General features: G+C 42.6%; 1 pseudogene; it reads right to left on the reverse strand.

The window, feature by feature from the left end:
- Positions 1-1814: 1814 nt before the first annotated feature.
- Positions 1815-11387, reverse strand: LOC102497013 (protein PBDC1 pseudogene; annotated as a pseudogene).
- Between the last annotated feature and the right edge of the window lie 10341 nt (positions 11388-21728).

Here is a 21728-nt window from a genome sequence, read left to right on the forward strand (position 1 = left end):
AAAAAAAAAAAAAAAAAAAAAAAAGAAAAAGAAAAAGGGGGAGAAGTGGGCAGACTGGAGAAATGTTTAGGTGGGACATTTGTGGTGGGTTAGGGAAAGTAAGGTGCCTAAGATTTCTTCCTGGGCTCCCCAGTGGATCCTGGTACAATTAACAAGCAATATAGGAGCATGAGCAGATAGAGGCAGGGACAGAGAGCTGGGAGCACAGGGAGATTTGTCTTTCTTGAAAAAAATAATCTTTTATTTTTACAAAAGCAGTCTATGTACACTGTAGAAAATCAGAAAATACAGAGAAGCCAAAATAAATGATAAAAAAAGATCCCATTCCATCAGCCACAAATGATCATTATTAAATTCTCAGTGTATAAACTTCCAAGTCTTTTTTTCCTCAGAGGTCATACTGTGTGTGTGAGCACGTTAGTTACTTTACCCAGTTAACAACGCCCAGCTTTTCAGGTCCATAAATGTCTTTCTTTTTTTTTTGGAGAGGTTTTTTGCTACAGGGTGCGTACACTCGCCAGAGAGACAGAGAGAGACAGAGAGACAGAAAGCGAGAAATCACCCCCCAGGGGGAATGGCCACGCCACAATCCCTTCTCCTCTCGGGATCTTGGGCACGCACACATGCCCAGCATGAGTTTAAGTCACCAGGTCTGGGACGCAAACTGTGGTCGACTACATGGGAGTCCAGCGACATAATCATTATGCTAACTACTGGTCCCTGGTCCATAGATTTCGATCTCATCTTTGTCCTCAAAAAATCTTCTTAAAATAAAAAAAAATACTTTTTATTATTTAACTTTATTATTATTATTTTTAATTTGAGCAGAGAGAAATGGAGAAGAAAGAGAGAGAGAAAGTGAGAAAGTAAACCTCCAGGTCGGGGACTCAAACCATGGTCAGCCATGTGGGAATCCATCTCCCTTAACCACTACACTACCTGCTAGCCCCTCAATAAGTCCTTTGTAACTGGTTTGTTCAAATCAGCTTCTAACTCAGAACCATTAAACACACCTGATTGTTAGGTATCAGATGTTACTTCATATAGCACAGTCTCTTTTTTCACGATACAGTCCCATTGACGTGAAGGGGGCCAGATGGTGATGTAGCAGTAACCCAGCTGGACCCACGTGAGGAGGGTCCTGGTTCACATCTTGAGACTTCCCTGAGCATGCCAGGCATGTGTGCACCCATGATCTAGGCTGGCTGAGCTGGGGGTGGATCGTGTTGTGAGGACTTTGTTGAGGTGCTGTCTCTCTCTTATTTTTAACTTTAAAAAACTAAGTTTGTGGTTATAACCACTATTCTATTTTTAAAGAATTATTTAAATTAAATTTAATTTATTTTTCTTAATTTGCTGTAGGGCACATGTGCGCACCAGAGACAGAGAAAGAAAAAGAGAGAGAGAGGAAGCAAGCTGCCAGGTCTGGGATTCAAATTACAGTCAGTCATGAGTGAGTCCAGCACCTTAACCACCGTGCCACCTGCTGGCTCCTAAATAATTGTTTTTGCCCCTAAGAATAAAAAAAAGTCTCATTTACAAAAGTTCTTACTTGACCGGTGATAAGAGCCAAGAAACAATATACCAAAAAACAACTAAGACCCCACTAAGTCTCCCCCCGCCCCCTGTCTTTCAGCTAGTTTATACAAGAGAACGACCAGACAGCTCTGATTATTCGGCTAGAAAGATGTCCTTGCAAGTGTCCTTCAATTGCACAAGGACGTACCTTTAACCAAAGGGGTTTGTGCAGGTAGCCCCGAGCTACTTGCAGACTCAGTTGAGCCACAGCTTCTAGAGAGCTTTCCCCGTCGGGCTTACATCGCTGCTTCACCGTTTTTATTGACTTCCTTGTTGGCCTCTTTCTCTTTTTCTCTTCCTTTGTCAGTTTTCTTCTCTACTATCAGCTTCTCTCTCTTCTCCTTTCTTGGCTTTCTCTTCTCTACTGTCAGCTCCTTTCTCTCCTCCACTGTTGGCTTCTTCCTGTCCTCCTCTGTCCTGGACACTGATATAAACTGCTTTGTTGTAGCCTTCCTGGTTTCGAGCAATTCCCATGGCAAAAAATTGAATTCTGGGAGCAAAGATGGTGTTTTCCTCTGTGTAACCTTGAGAACCACCTAGTCGTAACAAAGCACCACAGCTGAAGTCTTCTACAATCCCATCCAACTTCACGCAGAGCGGCCTCCACTTCTCTTTAGCTGATTTTGATTTGAGTTCTTCTGGGTCCAGTCCATCTACCCTGAGTTTCTCAAAACTTCCCCGGAACTCAGAGTAGATTTAGTCATCCACTTTGGTGATCAACGGATGGAATCAGCTTGTAGTGGATTTGAGCACGCTGCCCTGCTCTCATGGCCCAAGCCATCTCGATGTCAAGATCACTGCCATGTGATTCTGCTGGGAGTGAAAGACCACGTGCCCCAGACGCCGGCTCTCAGGAAACCAGCTCATCACTTCCACTAGTAGCCTCCACGATGCAGCCCAGAAAGTGTGGCTTCACATTCCCCAAAATTGAAATAAACTTTTTTGAAAAGCAAAGAGCTAGAGGTCAGCCCTTAGAGCCTCCTGCCTCTCACCCCAGCCCCGGCCCCACTGCCATTATCCAGGCTGGTTGCTGCCACTCCCATGGGTCACATGAAACAGATGAGCAGTTAGATGCTGCAAGCCAGATACAGATGCCTGGGAATTGCATAAAGGGATGAACACGCTGGTTGGCTATCATCTGGTCCCAGAACCCCAAAATCACGGATGCTGGCTCGTGGGCATGCAGACAGTTAAATGATTTTGCCAGCGTGGTTCTCATCCTGGACTTTGTTAAGGATAAAGCAGAGCCACGTAAGGAAATCTACCCCTATGTCATCCAGAAACTTAGACCAACTTTAAATGAATTGGGCATCTTCGCTTAGAGAAACTGGGTCTTGACAAAGCATAAACCCCAGGGGAGGGGTCTGTCAAGGCTTTATTGGTATTGCTACTTGATTTTTAACAAGTCCCCTGGAAATACTGATGGTAACATATTACCTTATTTGAACAAGTTTCCCTTTATTGAGTACCAAAGCATGTAATGGTAACTTGGACTTTAATAAAAGGAGAATGAGTTTGAACGGAGAAGAGAGAGAGAGAAAGAGAGAGAGAGAGAGCACTTACCACGGTCAGCTGAACTGCAGAACGTGCCACCTTCTGGATCTACCTGGACATGCCTAGAGGACGTGCCATTTAGCTTGTTCCTCTATCCTGTAGGGAGATTCTTCCACAGCCATTAGTGAAAAGAAAGCAAGTAATAAGCTTAGATAATGTCAAGTCTGAATGAGGTGTAGACAAGAAGCACAGTTAAGGGACCAGCAATTGGCATAATGGCTATGTCACTGGACTCCCATGTAATAGACTGCGGTTTGAGTCCCTGACCCAGTGTCTTAAAGTCACGCCGGGTGTGTGTGCGTGCGTGCCCAAGATCCCGAGAGGAGAATGGAGGAGAAGGGATTGCGGCGTGACCATCCCCCCTGGGGGGTGATTTCTCGCTTTCTGTCTCTCTGTCTCTCTCTTTCTGGCAAGCGCACGTGTCCTATAGCAAAAACCTCTCACAAAAAAAAAAAAGAAAGAAAGAAAGAAAAAGAAAAAAGAAAGGAAGAAAAGAAGCACAGTTAAATCTCAGAAAAGGGGAAAATATATTTGAGCAAGTCCTTAGGTATGGGTAGGACGTGGCTGGCGAAGCAGATAGAGAACTCCAGTGAGGCAGCAAAATAAAGGGCAGCTAGGTGAAGACGTGAGACTCTGATCTATGGTGTGGGCTCGCTCTTTTCATTTAAAGGATGCTGGTACTGCTTACAAAATTACCGAGTCAAAGAAGTAGTTGTTAGTCATGACTGCTGTGATAGGTAATGGAAACATTATTACTAGAGATGTTTAAAGAACTATCTTCGTTCAGAGCATGCCACTGAAGAACACTGATGTTTCTATCAATTTTGCTATCTGAACAAGGTAAAGCAAATGAAATTTATTTAGACTCAGTATGTGATACACAGATTCCTACCCTTTTACCTTTTGATTATGCTTTATTTGGATCGCTTAAAGATGTACTCTGGCCTATAAATTATAAATCTTTAAAATGCACCATACACATGATTATGCCGCTGAAAATCCTTGTCTGATGAAATCAGAAAGCTTGTCAGACACTGGAATGGATATTTCTGTTAGAAAGTAATCGCATCCAAAATAATGTCGACCTGTGCTTCCGGAAATAAATGATGTAAAAGGTCTACTTAGATCTACTTTAGTAATTGATAGGTTCACGGAAGATTTGATCGGTGAAATAAACAGACCTTTCTGCCCTGTCTGGTTGTTAACCTAAGAGTGCCACTAGAATCCTAACAAGGTGACTTTGAGAGGCTGTCTCAGAACGTCGAGAGATTCGTGTTTTCCTCAGTCCTGGCCTGGCCGCTTGCCTTTGTTTCATAGAGCTCAACGATCCTGAAGTCTCATGGATTCTTCATCTTAAATGTTTCTTGATATCAAACCTGTTTTTAGTTTTTATCGTAAAAACTGATTGTCAGGGGCCGGCAGGTGGCATGGTGGTTAAGGCGCTGGATTCCTACTTGGCTGACCATGGTTCAAATGCTGGACCTGGTGGCTTGTTTTCTCACTTTTTCTCCTTCTCTCTTTCTTTCTGTGTCTCTCTGGTCACTTTAAAAAAAGAATAAAAACAGGGACCAGCAGTTAGCGAAATGGCTATGTCACTGAACTCGCACGTAGTCGACCGTGGTTTGAGTCTCGGACCCTGTGGCTTAAACTCACGCCAGGCGCGTGTGCGTGGATGCCCAAGATCCCGAGAGGAGAATGGAGGAGAAGGGATTACAGCGTGGCCATCCCCCCTGGGGAGTGATTTCTCACTTTCTATCTCTCTGTCTCTTTCTCTTTGCCTTTCTGGTGAGCGCACGTACCTTATAACAAAAACCTCTCCAAAAAAAAAAAAGAATAACAAAGAAAATTAAATAAATATTTAAAAAAAAAAAAAAACTGATTGCCGGATGCTCATCATGCCAATTATTGTACCAATAAATGGAGTTCTGTTTCTGGTGTCCCTTGTCTTTCGCTGTAGTCTTTCTACCAGATAAATTACTCTGAAACGCAAATGTCAGCATATCACTGCCTGCTGAAACACAGCACCCACCCTGCCACACCCTTCAAGGGTCATAAGGTAAAATTCAAATCCCATGAGTCCCACAAACTTCTCATCCAACATGATTTATCGTCTTCTTCTTAAAGCTTGTCAGACACTGGAATGGATATTTCTGTTAGAAAGTAATCGCATCCAAAATAATGTCGACCTGTGCTTCCGGAAATAAATGATGTAAAAGGTCTACTTAGATCTACTTTAGTAATTGATAGGTTCACGGAAGATTTGATCGGTGAAATAAACAGACCTTTCTGCCCTGTCTGGTTGTTAACCTAAGAGTGCCACTAGAATCCTAACAAGGTGACTTTGAGAGGCTGTCTCAGAACGTCGAGAGATTCGTGTTTTCCTCAGTCCTGGCCTGGCCGCTTGCCTTTGTTTCATAGAGCTCAACGATCCTGAAGTCTCATGGATTCTTCATCTTAAATGTTTCTTGATATCAAACCTGTTTTTAGTTTTTATCGTAAAAACTGATTGTCAGGGGCCGGCAGGTGGCATGGTGGTTAAGGCGCTGGATTCCTACTTGGCTGACCATGGTTCAAATGCTGGACCTGGTGGCTTGTTTTCTCACTTTTTCTCCTTCTCTCTTTCTTTCTGTGTCTCTCTGGTCACTTTAAAAAAAGAATAAAAACAGGGACCAGCAGTTAGCGAAATGGCTATGTCACTGAACTCGCACGTAGTCGACCGTGGTTTGAGTCTCGGACCCTGTGGCTTAAACTCACGCCGGGCGCCTGTGCGTGGATGCCCAAGATCCCGAGAGGAGAATGGAGGAGAAGGGATTACAGCGTGGCCATCCCCCCTGGGGAGTGATTTCTCACTTTCTATCTCTCTGTCTCTTTCTCTTTGCCTTTCTGGTGAGCGCACGTACCTTATAACAAAAACCTCTCCAAAAAAAAAAAAGAATAACAAAGAAAATTAAATAAATATTAAAAAAAAAAAAAAACTGATTGCCGGATGCTCATCATGCCAATTATTGTACCAATAAATGGAGTTCTGTTTCTGGTGTCCCTTGTCTTTCGCTGTATTCTTTCTACCAGATAAATTACTCTGAAACGCAAATGTCAGCATATCACTGCCTGCTGAAACACAGCACCCACCCTGCCACACCCTTCAAGGGTCATAAGGTAAAATTCAAATCCCATGAGTCCCACAAACTTCTCATCCAACATGATTTATCGTCTTCTTCTTCTTTTTAAAAATTATTTAATTTTTTTTTTTTTTGGAGAGGTTTTTGCTATAGGGCGCTTGTGCTCGCCAGACAGACAGAGAGAGACACAGAGACAGAAAGTGAGAAATCACCTCCCAGGGGGATGGTCACGCCGCAATCCCTTCTCCTCCATTCTCCTCTAGGGATCTTGGGCACGCACGCACACGCGCCTGGCGTGAGTTTTAAACCACCAGGTCCGGGACGCGAACTGCAGTCGACTACGTGGGAGTCCAGCGATATAGCCATTACGCTAACTGCTGGTCACAAAATTATTTACTTTCTGAGAGAGAGAGAAAAAAAGAGAGCACCTACAGGGTCCTAACATCTTGCTCCACCTGCAGCCTCAGCCAGCACCGATGGTGGACACATGTGCCTGGCATACTCACAGAGCTCTTGGGGCATAAACCTAGAACCTTCCCAAGTGGGTCACCTCCCAGGGCATCCAGTTCTACCCTTGTGCCACAATCCAGCTCCCTTGTCTTTTTGCCTCTTGAGCATGCCCACGTTCCTTCCCAACTCTAATCCCGGTCTCCTTGTTTTGCATGCTCCTTCTCCTACCATATCCCAGTCCTGTCTGTGTGCCAAAGTTCACATCAAATTCACCAAGCTTTCTGCAACAGCTTTGTGGCATACTAACCTCCATCTTCTATGAAATCATATAACTTAGTTTATGCATGCCACTCTTTTTGACTTTTTATTGTTCTCAGCCTTTGACCAATACTTAACCAAATCATGTGTATGTCTTCATAATCACCTCCATTGAAAGTCCTGGAACCAGGCCAGCAGGTGGTGTGGAAGTTATGGTGGCCAGATCCCATATGGTGGACCATGGTTTGGGTCCTCGGCTTAGCAGCTTGAAAGGCACTCCGGGCATGTGTGCGTATGAGCCCAAAATTCCAAGAGGAGAATGGAGGAGAAGGGATTTCGGTGTGGCCATCCCCTTTTGGGGGGAGGGGGGTGACTTCTGTTTCTCTTTCTGTCTCCTATCAAGTGCATATGTCCTATAGAGAAAAAGAGTTCTAGAACAGAGAAAATGTACCTGCATGTTCTTCAGGATGCCCAGGGAGTAGGGAACTCACCATGGCAGGTGGTGGGGAGTCCACAGCATGAAACTCCTGGAGGAGCTAGAGCATCCGGGTCATTAGTGCTGCTCTTTGAGCACTTCTTCACCGCCCACACAGTAAGATAGCATTTGTTCTTTTTTCTTCTTCCCATAGGGTGCTTGTGCTCACTCGAAAGAGACAGAGACTGTGAGAGGGAAAGTAATAAATCTTCCCCCCAGGGGGGATGGCCACCCCACAATCCCTTCTCCTCCATTCTTCTCCTTGGATTTTGGGCAAGGACACACACATGCCTGGTGTGATTTTCAAGCTATTAAGTTTAAAACTCACCATTTGAGCCTGATGCCTTAACTACTATGCCACGTGCTGGCCCCAGCAAGATTGCACTGACTGCTCTTCATGAAGCTCGGCATGAACTAGGGATTTCCTCTGGCCAGTGGAGTGGGAGCAGATATACATCACATCTGTGCAAAAGCTTTAAGAGCCAGGGCATAAGTTGTCATATCCTGTCGTCTTGTCTTTACAATCCTGAGCGCACACGTTGAGATCGAGCTTACTAAAAATAGACCAAGAAAAAAATGCCATTCAGATAGATTTTTCAAATATGACACTTTACTGCATAAATGCCAGAAAAGACCTTTACTCCCAGCTTTAATAAAGACATTTTCTTCCATTTGTAAAGTAAAATTCTTATAACCTTAAACTTTAAAATGGGCTTTAAAATGGAGGGGGAAATATGACATGGTATCTTTGTTTGCTTGTCAACTTTCAAGTGTGGTGAAACCACCAATCAATGGGTCAGTCAGGTGGTGCAGTGGTTAAGGCGGCTGGATCCCATAAGGTTGGCTACCATTCGAGTCCTGGACTCAGAGACTTGGAAAACATACTGGGCGCACGTGTGTGCATACCCAAAATCTTAAGAGGAGAATGGAAGAGAAGGGACTGTGGCATGGTCATCCTCCCCTCTTCACCTCCCCGCCCAGGAGGAGTGCTTTCTCCCTTTCCCTCTCTCTCTCCCTCTCTCTCTTTTTCCAGTGGGTTTATACACCCTATCACAAAAACAAACCCAAACAAAAAACAACTACAATTAATGTAATATGAGATGGCCCCGTGGCCTAGTGACTGGGGAGCTGGATCCCTTGTGGCTGATCATGTGATTTGAGTCCAGACCTGGCAACTTGTGGACTACACTGAGTGCCTGTGTGTCTACGTGCCCAAAATCCCAACAGGGTTGAGAGATGGAGGAGAACGGATCGCAGTGTGACCATGCCCTAGGGTGATGTTCTCCCTTGCTCTCTGTCTCTGTCTCTCTTTGTTAAGTGCATGTGCCCTATAAATATATATATATTTTTTCTATAAGATATAAGTATACACACACACACACACACACACACGCACACACATAAAATAGACGTTGTGTATTTGCTAGAGATTCCAAATCTTTTGTATGTTTTATGGCTCTGCCACTGACACTTGCATATCTGACCCTTAATTCTGGTTGGTGTTAGGCTCAATGCTTGTTATGTAATTATGCATTATGTTTACTAGGCGAGTTACAGAATATCTTCCAAAACAAATCGTAAATGTTTGCAGATGATATATAAAGCAGTGTCTATTTTCTACTAAATTTATAGGTTATGGCAATAATTTATTCACCTAGCACTGTATGAGAATAATGGGTTCTAGATGAATTTTGCAGATAGCTCAAACTTACCATTCAACATTCACCTATAAAAATAAAATAAAAACAAATACCTTTTTAAAGTGAAAAATCTCTTGAATTTAAAGGGGCATATAATGTGCATGTTCCTTAGTATCTTTGTAAATGGTCATTTGTTTATTTCATGCGCGAGAGAGACAGAAAGACAGCAGCCTCTGATAGGGTCTCGACTCTGTGATTCAACCCCAGCTTTCCACTAGCCTCCTATCATGGGCAAGCCCGTGCCCAGGGTATTCAGTGAGGTCTCCAGACCTGAAGCAAGAACCTTCCCATGTGAGATTGCCTCGTAAATATTGCCTTTTGCCATGGTACCCCCACCTGGCTCCTTTCCTTATGGACATCAGCTAATGTGAAATACCAAAAGAAAATGATGTCTTTAGAGACCAGAAAGGTGTGTACAACTATTTGTATGACACTAAGTGGCCCTAGACTATTCTGTTCTGATACTCGAGTTTCTCTGTTTTAATCCCATTAGCTTCTACTTCTCACCAATTACCCTAAGCTTTTGTCAAAGGACCCAAGTTTCTCTTTACTTCTGCTAACTGCTGGTGTATAGCTGTGCTCTTTGTCTCCCACAGTTGTATTCTGTGAGAAATAAACTATACAAGGAAGAAGAGATGATGTAGTTCCTTGCCCTGCCCCAAATCTCTTCTATTAAAAAAAATAAGTCAACCATGTTACTCTCTATAAATATTGGGTTGTCAGGGAAGTCATGATGTGCTTTTGCGTAGAAAAACACATCATGGGAACCAGCAGTTAGCGTAATGGCTATGTCACTGGACTCCCACGTAGTCGACTGCGGTTCGCGTCCCGGACCCAGTGGCTTAAAACTCACGCAGGGCGTGTGTGCGTGCGTGTCCAAGATCCCGAGAGGAGACTGGAGGAGAAGGGATTGCGGCGTGACCATCCCCCCTGGGGGGTGATTTCTCGCTTTCTGTCTCTCTATGTCTCTGTCTGTCTGGCGAGCACACGCGCCCTATAGCGAAAAACCTCTCCAAAAAAAAAAAAAAAAAGAAAAAGAAAAAAGAAAAGAAAAACACATCATGACTTCCCTGATAACCTAATAGATGCTTAAGTGAACTCATTGGTCTTGAAAGGAAGTGGGAGGGTGATGGGCAAGTGCACCTTGTGGAACTGACTCTGTGGGGAACCTACCTTTAGCATCTAAACAAGCCCAGCGAGAACTGAGCCAGTGACTAGACCTAAAGTGGATATAACCTGGAGACCTCACCAGCTCTCTTGGGTTGGTGGGAAAGTCACGACACATTTTGGCATAGAAATAAAAATCATAGCAACCTAATACAACTTTCTTTCTCATCTGGTTTCAAATCTTTTCCATAAGGACCTACTCTGAGTTATATTCAAGGAGAGCTGTGGAATGTCAGTATCCTTCAAAAGACAATACACTGCCAACAATGAACAGATATTGGATGATGAAGTGGGGATTTTAATGTTTCTGTATGACTGACATGCATGGTTTTCCGTCTGGAAGAAGAAATGTAATCCACTGTAAAGTTGTATGTGATTCAATGGAATATAAACAAGATTATGGTGATAATAAATAAATTTTTAAAAGCAGTATGTTGTCAATATAATAGGAACAAGATTATGATGATAATTAATAAAAAAAAGAAAAGATAATACGCTGTCATCCCAAGGTCTTGCTGGCAGGAGAACTGTCATTGTCACTAGTGGACCCTGAATGTTGGATCCTGAGTTTTCTTTCCCAGGTCTCTACCATGTTAGTGCTAGAGAAACAGGTGCCCCTCCTACCTGGGCCCAAGAATCAGGAAAATCTCGGGACTTGACTTCCACAGCGCAGTTGAGACATACAGAAGACTTGGTTAATACAAGTGAGGCATTTCTGTCCACCTGCTTAGCTTGACTTGAAATTTCTTGAGGGCTGGGACTGTTTGTTTCTCAGGCACATAGTAATTGATGGTGCTTCCTCATCAAATGTTTGATTAGGAACTAAGCTACAGGGGATCCTTTAAAAAACATAAAAAGGGGGCCGGCAGGTGGCATGGCGGTTAAAGGCACTGGACTCCCACATGGCTGACTGTGGTTTGAGTCCTGGACCTGGAGACGTGCTTTCTCACTTTCTCTCTTTCTAAAAATAAATAATTAAATAACATAACATAACATAAAAAGAAATGGCTAATTCAAAGTCCAAATTCTTACTTCATAGAGGTAACATGTCCGCACTGCTACAAGATCACTGTGGTCTTCAGCCATGCTCAGACAGCAGTGCTGTGTGTCGGGCCTTCAGCGATGCTCTGCCAGCCAACGGGGGAAAAGGCCGGACTCACAGGAGGTTGATCATTTAGAAGAAAGTAACACTAACAATCTACGCAACTTGCCAAATGTGTTGTTTTCTCACAGAAAGCCTTATCAGGGAACCAGCAGTTAGCATAATGGCTATGTCGCTGGACTCCCATGTAGTTCACCGCGGTTCACGTCCCAGACCCGGTGGCTTAAAACTCACGCCGGGCGCGTGTGCGTGCGTGCCCAAGATCCCGAGAGGAGAATGGAGGAGAAGGGATTGCAACGTGGCCATCCCCCCTGGGGGGTGATTTCTCGCTTTCTATCTCTCTGTCTCTGTCTGTCTGGTGAGCGCATGCACGCTATAGCAAAAATCTCTCCAAAAAAAAAAAAGAAAGAAAAGAAAAAAGAAAGCCTTATCATAAATTCAGTAATTCTAGTTAATCTGTCAAGATAATGTTATTATGTGTGATTTCGTAAGGTATACAACAATGATCTCCTATTTTGGTGTCAGATTTTCAATAAAGTTTTGGTTATGAGTGAAAAAAAAAGAAAAGTGAAATCTCTTCTTTTTTGGTTCACGTAGGCTCTGAATTTTGAACATGGACACTCGGCGAGGCTACCTAGGATTACCGTTAATCAGATTCATTTAGTTTTTTAAATGGTAGATAAAAATCAGAAAATCTCTTATGTTCATGTTCCTGATGCTCCTGATGTTCACGGAAGGTGATATTGGTCAAAACACTTATTTCAAAATACGCATATTTAGCTCAAATTAACTGAGAAGGTCACCACTTTGTTCTTAAAAGCAAGGGCTGGCACTTACAGATGTGTAACAATATTTTAATTAAGAAATCAAAATCGTAATAATGTCAAGGATCTTTGCTTCATTTAATTCTGCTCATTGTTCTACTATCATAATCAATTTCATCACCAGAGTTAAATCTCTTTAGGCTCAAGGTTGAATAGATACCATTGTTAGAATTTATATTTAGAGACGTTACTGGTTGAGTACACTTTTTTAGCTGAATGATTACTTTTAAATGCTTTTTATTATAGTTAGTCGAAATTCCTTCCAATTTAGAAGACGATTTTATGAATTCCCGGCTCATTTGGATATACAGAAAGTGCATAAACCTGTGGGAAAAAAAGTGGTTTGTTAGTTGTTTGCTACAAACAGGAAGATGCTCAGACAGATGGCCCTCACCACCACATGTGGTGAAGTGGAACTTTCTTTTCATAAGTTCCTCGCAGCTTCCTCCTCATTATAATAAGCTCGAGACTTGGGTGATCAGATTTTTATCCCAAAGCAGAATCCAGCCATATATTTGCAATGGTAAGAGGCTGCCCCAGCCCCCTGTCTGACAGAGGTGCAAAGTCATTTGGCAAGGTCTTCCACTCTTCCAAAACCTTTGAACCGCTGACAGTTTCTCTTGTTCCTGCTGGCATCTCTCCAGGCACTTAAAAAAACATTTTTTTTTTTTTAATTGTTAGAGGGTGCCTGTGCTAGCCAGAAATAGAAAGAGAGAGAAAGAGAGATAGGAAGTCCCCCTCCCTCCCCCCACTCCGCAATGGAGCATGGTCACACCACAAGCCTTTCTCCTCATTTCTCCATTCTGTCAGGATCTGAGGCACGCATCCATATGTGTCCAGAGGGTTTTTCAAGCTACCGTGGCTGGGATTGGAGCAGTGGTTGGCCATGTGGGGTCTGCGGCCCTTAAGTCTAGGCTACAGGACAGGCTTCAGGCATTTTGATACTTACAGAATTGGAACAATGACAATAGAATTTTTTGGGGGGGTGGGAAGAGATTTTTGCTATAGGATGTGTGTGCTTACCAGAAAGACAGAGATAGAGAGACAGAAAGCAAGAAATTACCCCCCCGGGGGGGGGGGTGGACACACCACAATCCTTTCCCCTCTCGGGATCCTGGGCATGCACACACACGTGCCTGGCGTGAGTTTAAGCCACCGGGTTCGGGACTCGAACCATGGTTGACTACGTGGGAGTCCAATGACATAACCAGTATGCCAACTGCTGGTCCCCTAAAATTTAAATTTTTTAAAAATATAGCTATGTCTCAATTATTTGCTATTTTTAGCAAAAAGAACAATATTTTCCTTTCTTTTCTTTTGTCTATAAAGATACCCTTTCTGATCTCATTGGTTCTTTAGAAAAATTTTTTGAGTTAATTTTACTTCTTTCATCAGACAGAGAAAGCCTGCACATGTGCATGTGTACGTGAAAGAGAGAAGTGCCCTCAACAGGATCCTGTCACACCCGATCCCTTCCTTTGCCCTCCTGCTCCTCAGGATCTCCAGCAGGTGTGTCCGGCAGGTTTTGGGTCAACTTGGGATCTGAACCTGTGGCCAGGCTTCCAGCACTGCAGATCAATACATTACCACCTGCGTCAGGAGGCTGGGCCTCATCCATTGTCTGTCTTCCCTTTTGATCTAACTCTAGCTTTTGTGTTTCAAGTTCCTACTATTATTATGTTTGTCAAAGAAGAGAGCCTCAGGGTCCAAGTAAGATAGTTCAAGCTCTCTCTGTGCATACATTTAGACAAATTGAAACTAGATCCTTTAAGTAAGTTGGCAGCTAGGGTTAACTAGCTCCTTCATAGTTTTACATGACAATACACTTCTGTAAATTCAAGGTTGTTGAATCTGTATTAGAAATTAGAAAGTACTGAGGCCAGCAGGTGGTACGATGGTTAAAGCACTGAACTCCCACATGGCAGACTGTGGTTCAAGTCCCAGACCTGGCAACTTGAATATCATCCTGGGTGTGTGTGTGTGGTGCCCAAAATCAGAGAAAGGGAATTTAGGAAGAGGAATTATGAGATGGCCATCCACCTGGGGTGTGATTTTGACTTCCCCTCTCTCTGTCTCTCTAGTGCATGTATGCATCTTATGGCAAAAACAAAACAAAACAAAACAAAACCCTAAAAAAAATAAAAAGAAGAAAGAAATTAGGGAGTATGTAAAATATTCCTTAAGTGTTAGTGGGTGGAGGGTAGTGTTAAATTTGGACATTTATTATAGAACCAGCCTTTCGGGTTTTTAGGGTAAATGAATAAACCATGAATTCAACAGCTTTTGTTTTATGCATGGTTTAATATTTTTTCACAACAATGTGATGAAGAAAATGCTGTAATTACCTACATTTCACAGGTAAGAAAAATAAACCAGAAATCAGTTAAGCCGTTTACTTGCCTGAAGTCATGCACCAGAAAGATCCAGAATCAGGGCCCCATCCAGAGCTCGTCCTTTGTCCCGTCAGGCTGTGTGCTGACGTGCTGAGATCCAGCCCACGTCGCCTCTCGCTGTGTCTCTGATGCTTCAGATTTCACGTCCAAGTCGATTCTTTCATGTTGAGACACAGTCTAATTGAAATACTAATATTCTGAGTGGGCCAACGTGTTAGGCTGTTTTAGTCGCTGCAACATTTGGTATTAGCTAATATATTAGATTCTTCCTGCTGTGATTAGTTTTAGCTAAAAATCACTGGAAACTAGTAAAAGACAATCTTCTTCACTAGGTTAAGGTAGGTGTGTCCTTCTGGCTTATGGGGCTTCATGATGAACAACAAATTTCAAATATACATATATTTTAAATTTTGTCACAGTGTGAGAGGGCTTACCAGAGAGAGACAGAGAGAAGGAGAGACAGAGAGAGGAAGTTATTATAGAAGGTTCCCCCCAAGGGGGATGGTCACACTGAAACCCCTTCTCTTCCATGTTCCTTTCGGGATTTGGGGTATGCATAAACATAGGCCTGACATGTTTCTCAAGCCGCCAGGTTCGGGACTAGAACCATTCAGCCGGTCATGTGGAATCTAGCTGTCTTAGCTATCATGCTGTCAGCTGGCCCTAGATTTTATATTTACCTTGTTCTTGGATTGGATGCCATTTTGTGATTAAATTTCATGTGTCACCACTCAGAAAACTTGGAATGAAATACTTTAAAGTGGGTGAAGTCATTAAAGAAGCTTTCATCTGAGATTTACCATTAACTTTGGTGTTCTGCTTTGTAGGCAAACAAAACCCTTTTGTTTTTGGTTCAGGTTTCATGAAGTGGGATTTAAAAGGGAGCCCTGATTGTCAGAAGAGACTGGTCATGGTGTTGGCTCATGTTCTTAATTTCCAGTGGGTTTTAAACTGGGGTTCCGGCCTCCTGCCTGTTCTCTTTGGGGCAATGTTTTAGTTTTACTCGAGTAGCTCTTTTGGATAACTAAGAGATTGATATACTGTTTAAAATGGCTTCTGGAGGCCGGCAGGTGGCGTGCTGGTTAAGGGTGCTCGACTCCCACATGGCCAAACACAGCTTGAGTCCTGGACCTGGTGACTTGCTTTCTCATTTTCCTTCCATCTCTTTCTTGCTCACTCTGTCCCTCTCTGGTTAAATTGAAATAAATGAATAAATAAATAAAGTTATAATAAAATAATTCATAAAAAAATAAAAGCCTTCTGAAAAGCGCTCCCACTGATGATTTTGTTAATGGTAGAAACACCAAGCAAAGGGGGGAAACTAAAATGAATCATATGGACCTGATTAACTAGCGACATTTGATTTCCTTACCAAGGCATGGAGACGTGACCCAGTTCACAGTACTCACAGTTCTGCCGCAGTTCAAATCCCAGCCCCAGCCATTTGAAAAACACTGGGCACATGTGTGTGCATGGTCAATATCCCAAGAGGGAGAAGAAATGGAGGAAAAAGGATGACAGCATGACCATGACCCTTTACGGGTGCTTCCCTTCCCCTCTTCCTCCACCCTATCCCACCTTTGGTGAACACATGTACCCTCTGATAATACCTATGAGAAAATAGGCCCCTTTCCTCTAGCCACAGGTGTGGTCCAGGGAGTAAAGGTGTGACTCACACCTGGCTCCAGGTAGGTTAAGATTGTACCTAGTGCGTCAGCTGGTGGCCTGGTGGTGAAGGCAGCCAGATCTCACATGGCAAACTACTTGGTTAGAGTCCAGGACCTGGTGGCTTGAAAAATACACTCTGTGTGTGTGTGTGTATGTGTGTGTGTGCTCAAAATCTTGAGAAGAGAATGGAAGAGAAGGAATTGCAGCATGGCCATTCTCCCCCCGGGAGGAGGGGGGATTCTCACTTTCCCTCTCTCTCTTTCTGTATTTCTTCAGCAAGAATACATGCTTTATAGCAAATTTTAAAAAAAGATTGTATGTATTTAAGAAACATGACCACTAGGCCATTGGGTCAATATATTCTTTCTCTCTTATTTTAATAAAATAAAAAACTTTCTTTCTTTCCCCTTTGGCCAATAAGCCAGGCATTTCTGAGAGGTATTGTTCACTGGTCTGACCACTCCAGGTACTAAAATTCTAGCTGAAACAGTCATGGTTCAGTACACTCAGAACAGACAATTATGAATAACAAAACTAAAAGGGTTTCATTTCTACCTAGGACAAAAGAATTAATTCAAATATACAAAACCCAGTCATCCTGATGCCATTGGACATCTGAACTGTAAACGAATTCCTCTAGTTCTGAATCTAGCTTCCCAACATCTCACATCACACAGTTCATTTAAGGAGTGGGTGCTGGGAACATTTTATCCTCACACTGTATCTTTCACTGTAAATGAACTAGTTGGTCTGCTGATTATTATTATTATTATTGCCAGAGAGTGTGTTTGCCTTCCACAGAAAGAGAGAGCCAGCGAGAAAGAGAGAAAGCACCCCCTAATGGGGCATGGTCATACCACAATCCCTTCTCTTCCATTTCTCCACCGGTTGGGATCTGGGGCATGAACTGAGTGTGTTTTTCAAGCCACCAGAGCCAGGATTTGAATCACACAATTGGCCATATGAGATCTGGCACCCACAACCACTAGGTCATGCCACCAGCCTGGCCTGTTGATTATTTCATGTCATTTCTTGTGATCCTGGTCAGGGGGTGGGCTGTGTCCTGGACCATACTGAATTGAAAGTGGTGTCTGCTGAGTAGCCAGTCAGTGTCCTCTCACCCAGATGTGAACGCTCACTTCTGTTTAAAACCTTCATGCCAGCATCTTAGATCTCAGACTGGAATAGTGTGTCCTCACTGACATGCCCGTGAGAGTGTGTGACTCAGTCAGCTATTTGGGTAAGAAGACAACTGTCTTACGCAAATTCTCTGCGAAGATGTGTTAAAAGGAAAAGGGAAAAAATATTTTGACCCAAATGATGCCACATGATTGACATAATTGTCTCTAGTAGGTACAACCCTAATCACTGGGTCTGAATATTGTTCCATTTATAAAATGAAGAGGATAATAATTACCTAAACTACTTATTATATCTAAAATTATTTAATGCCATGTTGTGAGTGATCCCAGGAAGAAGAGCACCACCTAAAAACAAAGTAAGAGAGTAAAAGTCCCCTGAATTCGACAAACATGTTTTGAACTTCTACACTGTATCTGGTGTTCTGTGCGCCACCCCCCACCCCTTGATACACACACATCCTGCTTTTGTCTGTTGTTTCAATTGCTTTTAAAAAAAAAAAAAGATTTAACTTCATTTATTATTATTTTAATTTGCCACAGAGCTTGTGCGCTCACCAGAGAGAGAGCGGGAAAGTGAGAAAGCAAGCCCCCCAGGTCTGGGGCTCAAAGCAGGGTTGGCCACGTGGAAGGCTAGCATCTTAACCACCATGCCACCTGCTGGTCCCTCAATTACTCTTAAGAACAACTCAATGAAGTAAACATTGCTCACATTTCATTGAAGAAGAAACAAAGGATCATTGCTTAATTGTGAATGGCCTAGGATTTGATTAAGACAAGAAGTAGGGAAATGACAGAATCAGATTGTAGACCACGTCTTCAGCCTTCAGATCTCGATCACGTGGTTGTACACCATGCTGTCTTTTGATCTTCTTAAAAAATTTTTTGAATCAGAGTTGTGAAAAATGTTTGAAAAGAAGATATCTGTGTTCAAAACTGTAAGCTCTCTAATTAGACATTGTTAACTAAGAGTCATCCTGGGGCCAGCTGGTATTGTGGTGGTTACGGCAGCAGCTGGATCCCACATGGCCAACTGTGTAGTTCAAGTCCTAGACCTGGTGCCTTGAAGAACACACCAAGTAAGTATGCATGTGTGTACAGGCATGCCCAAAATCTCAAAAAGAGAAATGGAGAAGAGATTATGGCAAGACTATCCCCATGAGGGATGCTTACTCATTCTCTCTTACCAGCAAGTGCATGTACCCTTTAGCAAAATATAAAAACAGAGTAAAAGAATTCTTTTGTGTTTTCCCCCCTCTTTCTCTCTTTGAACATTTATGAGATGTCAGAGTCATCAGAAAGAAAATTCCATAGCTAATTAAATTAAGGTAGCTGTTTTACTTTGAATGGAAAATATACTCCTCAGCAGGTATAACTTGATTTGCTGTGAGCCAACACTAAACTTCTGATTTTGGGCTTCCAAGTCTCCCTAGAAGTCTACTGCTGACTGATGAGGTTGATTTCTTCAATCTGAGAAATGTTTATTGGGCAGCTGCTATGCGAAAGACAGTCCCTTAAGAAGCTTATGGACAAGGCATGATATACCTAGACAGTAAATAGCTACAAAAAAGTGTAAAAAATACAATGAAATTCTAGTGCCACAGGGTGAAACCAGAGAAATATCAGCATGACTTTGTGGGTGAGATTTGCCAGCCAGGGACCAGCAGGTGGTATGGTGGTTAAGGCACTGGATCTCACATGACCAGCTGCAAGGTTCGAGTCCTGGACCTAGCAGCTTCAAAATCATGCCAAGCATGTGTGTTCCCACTATCCACATAGGAAACTGGAGAAGAAAGGATTGCACTGTGAAACCAGAGAAATATCAGCATGACTTTGTGGGTGAGATTTGCCAGCCAGGGACCAGCAGGTGGTATGGTGGTTAAGGCACTGGATCTCACATGACCAGCTGCAAGGTTCGAGTCCTGGACCTAGCAGCTTCAAAATCATGCCAAGCATGTGTGTTCCCACTATCCACATAGGAAACTGGAGAAGAAAGGATTGCACTGTGGCCAGCCCCAGCTTGAAAATCATGCCAAGCATGTGTGTTTCCACTATCCACATAGGAAACTGGAGGAGAAGGGATTGCACTGTGGCCAGCCCCACTGCGGGGTGATTTCTCCCTTTCCAAGGATCTCTCATCCTGTCTCTGTCTGCCAAGTGCACGTCTTTATAACAAACAATCCTCCCTTTCCAAGGATCTCTCATCCTGTCTCTCTCTGCCAAGTGCACGTCTTTATAACAAACAAACAAAAAAACAAACAAACAAAATTACCAGCCATTCCCATTGTTGATAAACTCTTGAACCAGGAAAATCACTCTAGTGGATTAAACAAGTGTTTGGCTCCATTGGCACATTTGTAGTGTTGTATTTTTCTTTGTGTTTATTTATACTTTTTGTACTTTCTTAAGTATACATATATTCCTACAACATTCTGATAAAGTGATGATGTAGGGCTGGCAAGTAGCATGTTGGTTAAGGGCGCTGGACTCCCATGTGGCCAACTGTGGTTCGAGTCCCGGACCTGGTGGCTTACATTCTCACTTTCCCTCTTTCTTTTTCTCTCTCTGTCCCCTCTGGTCAAATTAAAATATATAAATGAAGTTAAATTTTAAAATTTCTATATTAAAATTCTATATTAAAAAAGTGATGATGTAATTAGAAAAAAAAAATCAAATGCCATTATCCCTACCTTTGCCAATCATCGTTCCTGGAGTCTGCCTTTGTCCCTTTTCATTGGGTCACGTTTGCCGACCAAGTTCATTGGGCGAATGGGAGCAGAGCGGGTGTAACGACAGGGTGGAAGCTGGTGGATAAAGAGTAAGGAGCCCAGACATAACCTGTGATTTTTTTTTCCTTATTGGTTTTCTGTTGGGGATAATATAGACCACTGAGGCCTAATTGTGATTGGTTTTACAGAACCGTGATTACTCCAGCAATTGAATTTAACCAATTCTGTGCCCTAAGGAAGATTGGAGAGGTAATTCCTTTGAGGTCAGCCAAGCTGGATTTGGTTAATTTGCTGACGGTGACTGTAGATAGATGTGATTTCTGCATATGATCGGTTGTCCTTGTTACCCCCCAGGACACATTGTTCTTCCCATATTGACCTAAATGAATGCATTACTGAAGGGGAAAGAGGTCAAATCCCACTGTTGTACTCTTGATAAAGAGGTGGAAGAAAGGAGGGAGCCAGTGTGAAACCAAATGATGTCTGAACTGCTATCAGGCCTGTGGGGTGTCAGAACAAGGCCAGTTGGCCTCCTCAGGGACTGAGGAACCCTGGTAGTCATGGGAGTGCTGATAAACTTCCAAGCAGAAAGTTTAAAATGAGACTAGGTAAATGCACATTTTAGCAGTATACATTTTAGACTCTAAAGAGAAAGCATCTATTTAATTTTATTCTCATTTTCTGAACAGTGACACCCCTATGTCAAGCATGGTCAAAATAGCCTGTAATAACGTGGGTCTCCTGTTTATGCTATCTATTTTTACATGTCCCCATGAGACTCCCCAAAGGATGTGTTTACACTGGTGTAGCTGCTGGCGTCCACCGTAAAGATTACTATTGGATAGATAGTTTTGACTATTTAAATCCTTTTGACTCCGTAGAAACAATAGGAAAGGGCTGTGGTGTGTTATTCTTGAAAGACAACACAGTGATTGTTCAGAGGGTTCCTTGCCTTTGGGATGCAGATGAATGGTGTCAGTCCAGGCTGAAAGGGCTCTTATATTTGTGTTTGCTGTCTCTGAAAAAATGATGTGCTGAAAACAAGATAAATACACTCTAATAGTTTTATTGTTCTACATGAAAACAAGCTTTTTTTAAATTTTTTTAGGCATGAAAAAACAAAATGTATTACATGGTAAATTTGGTAGTGTTTAATTAGTATTTTTTGGTCAGTACTTTTTAGACACACACACACACACCATTCTGTGTGTACCAACAGAAAATAGCTCAGGCCAAGAAATACAACATTTTGAAAGGAAGCTGAGCAGATGTCTGATTTTTTTTCTTTATTTGTCTTAACTTTCCCTGGTTCATTGGTATATGAGGGAAGGGCATAATTATTATTTTCTTTTTTCCTTTCTGGCTTTCCTGGAAGAGTATTGTAGAAAGAGACAAAGGGACAAAATGGGAAGCATATTGATCGTCCTTATGAAGCAAAACGAAAATTTCTAAAGGATAAGGTTGAAGTATCATTAAACACATGTGGTTCAGAGACGTCTTGAGAATGCTCTCTTGCAGTTAGGATTTAAGATACACTCTCATCTTAGATTAAGCTTTCATATTTAATAAAGG

The sequence above is a fragment of the Tupaia chinensis genome, unplaced genomic scaffold (genome assembly GCF_000334495.1).
Source record: "Tupaia chinensis unplaced genomic scaffold, TupChi_1.0 Scaffold000001_1, whole genome shotgun sequence".
Lineage (NCBI taxonomy): Eukaryota > Metazoa > Chordata > Mammalia > Scandentia > Tupaiidae > Tupaia > Tupaia belangeri.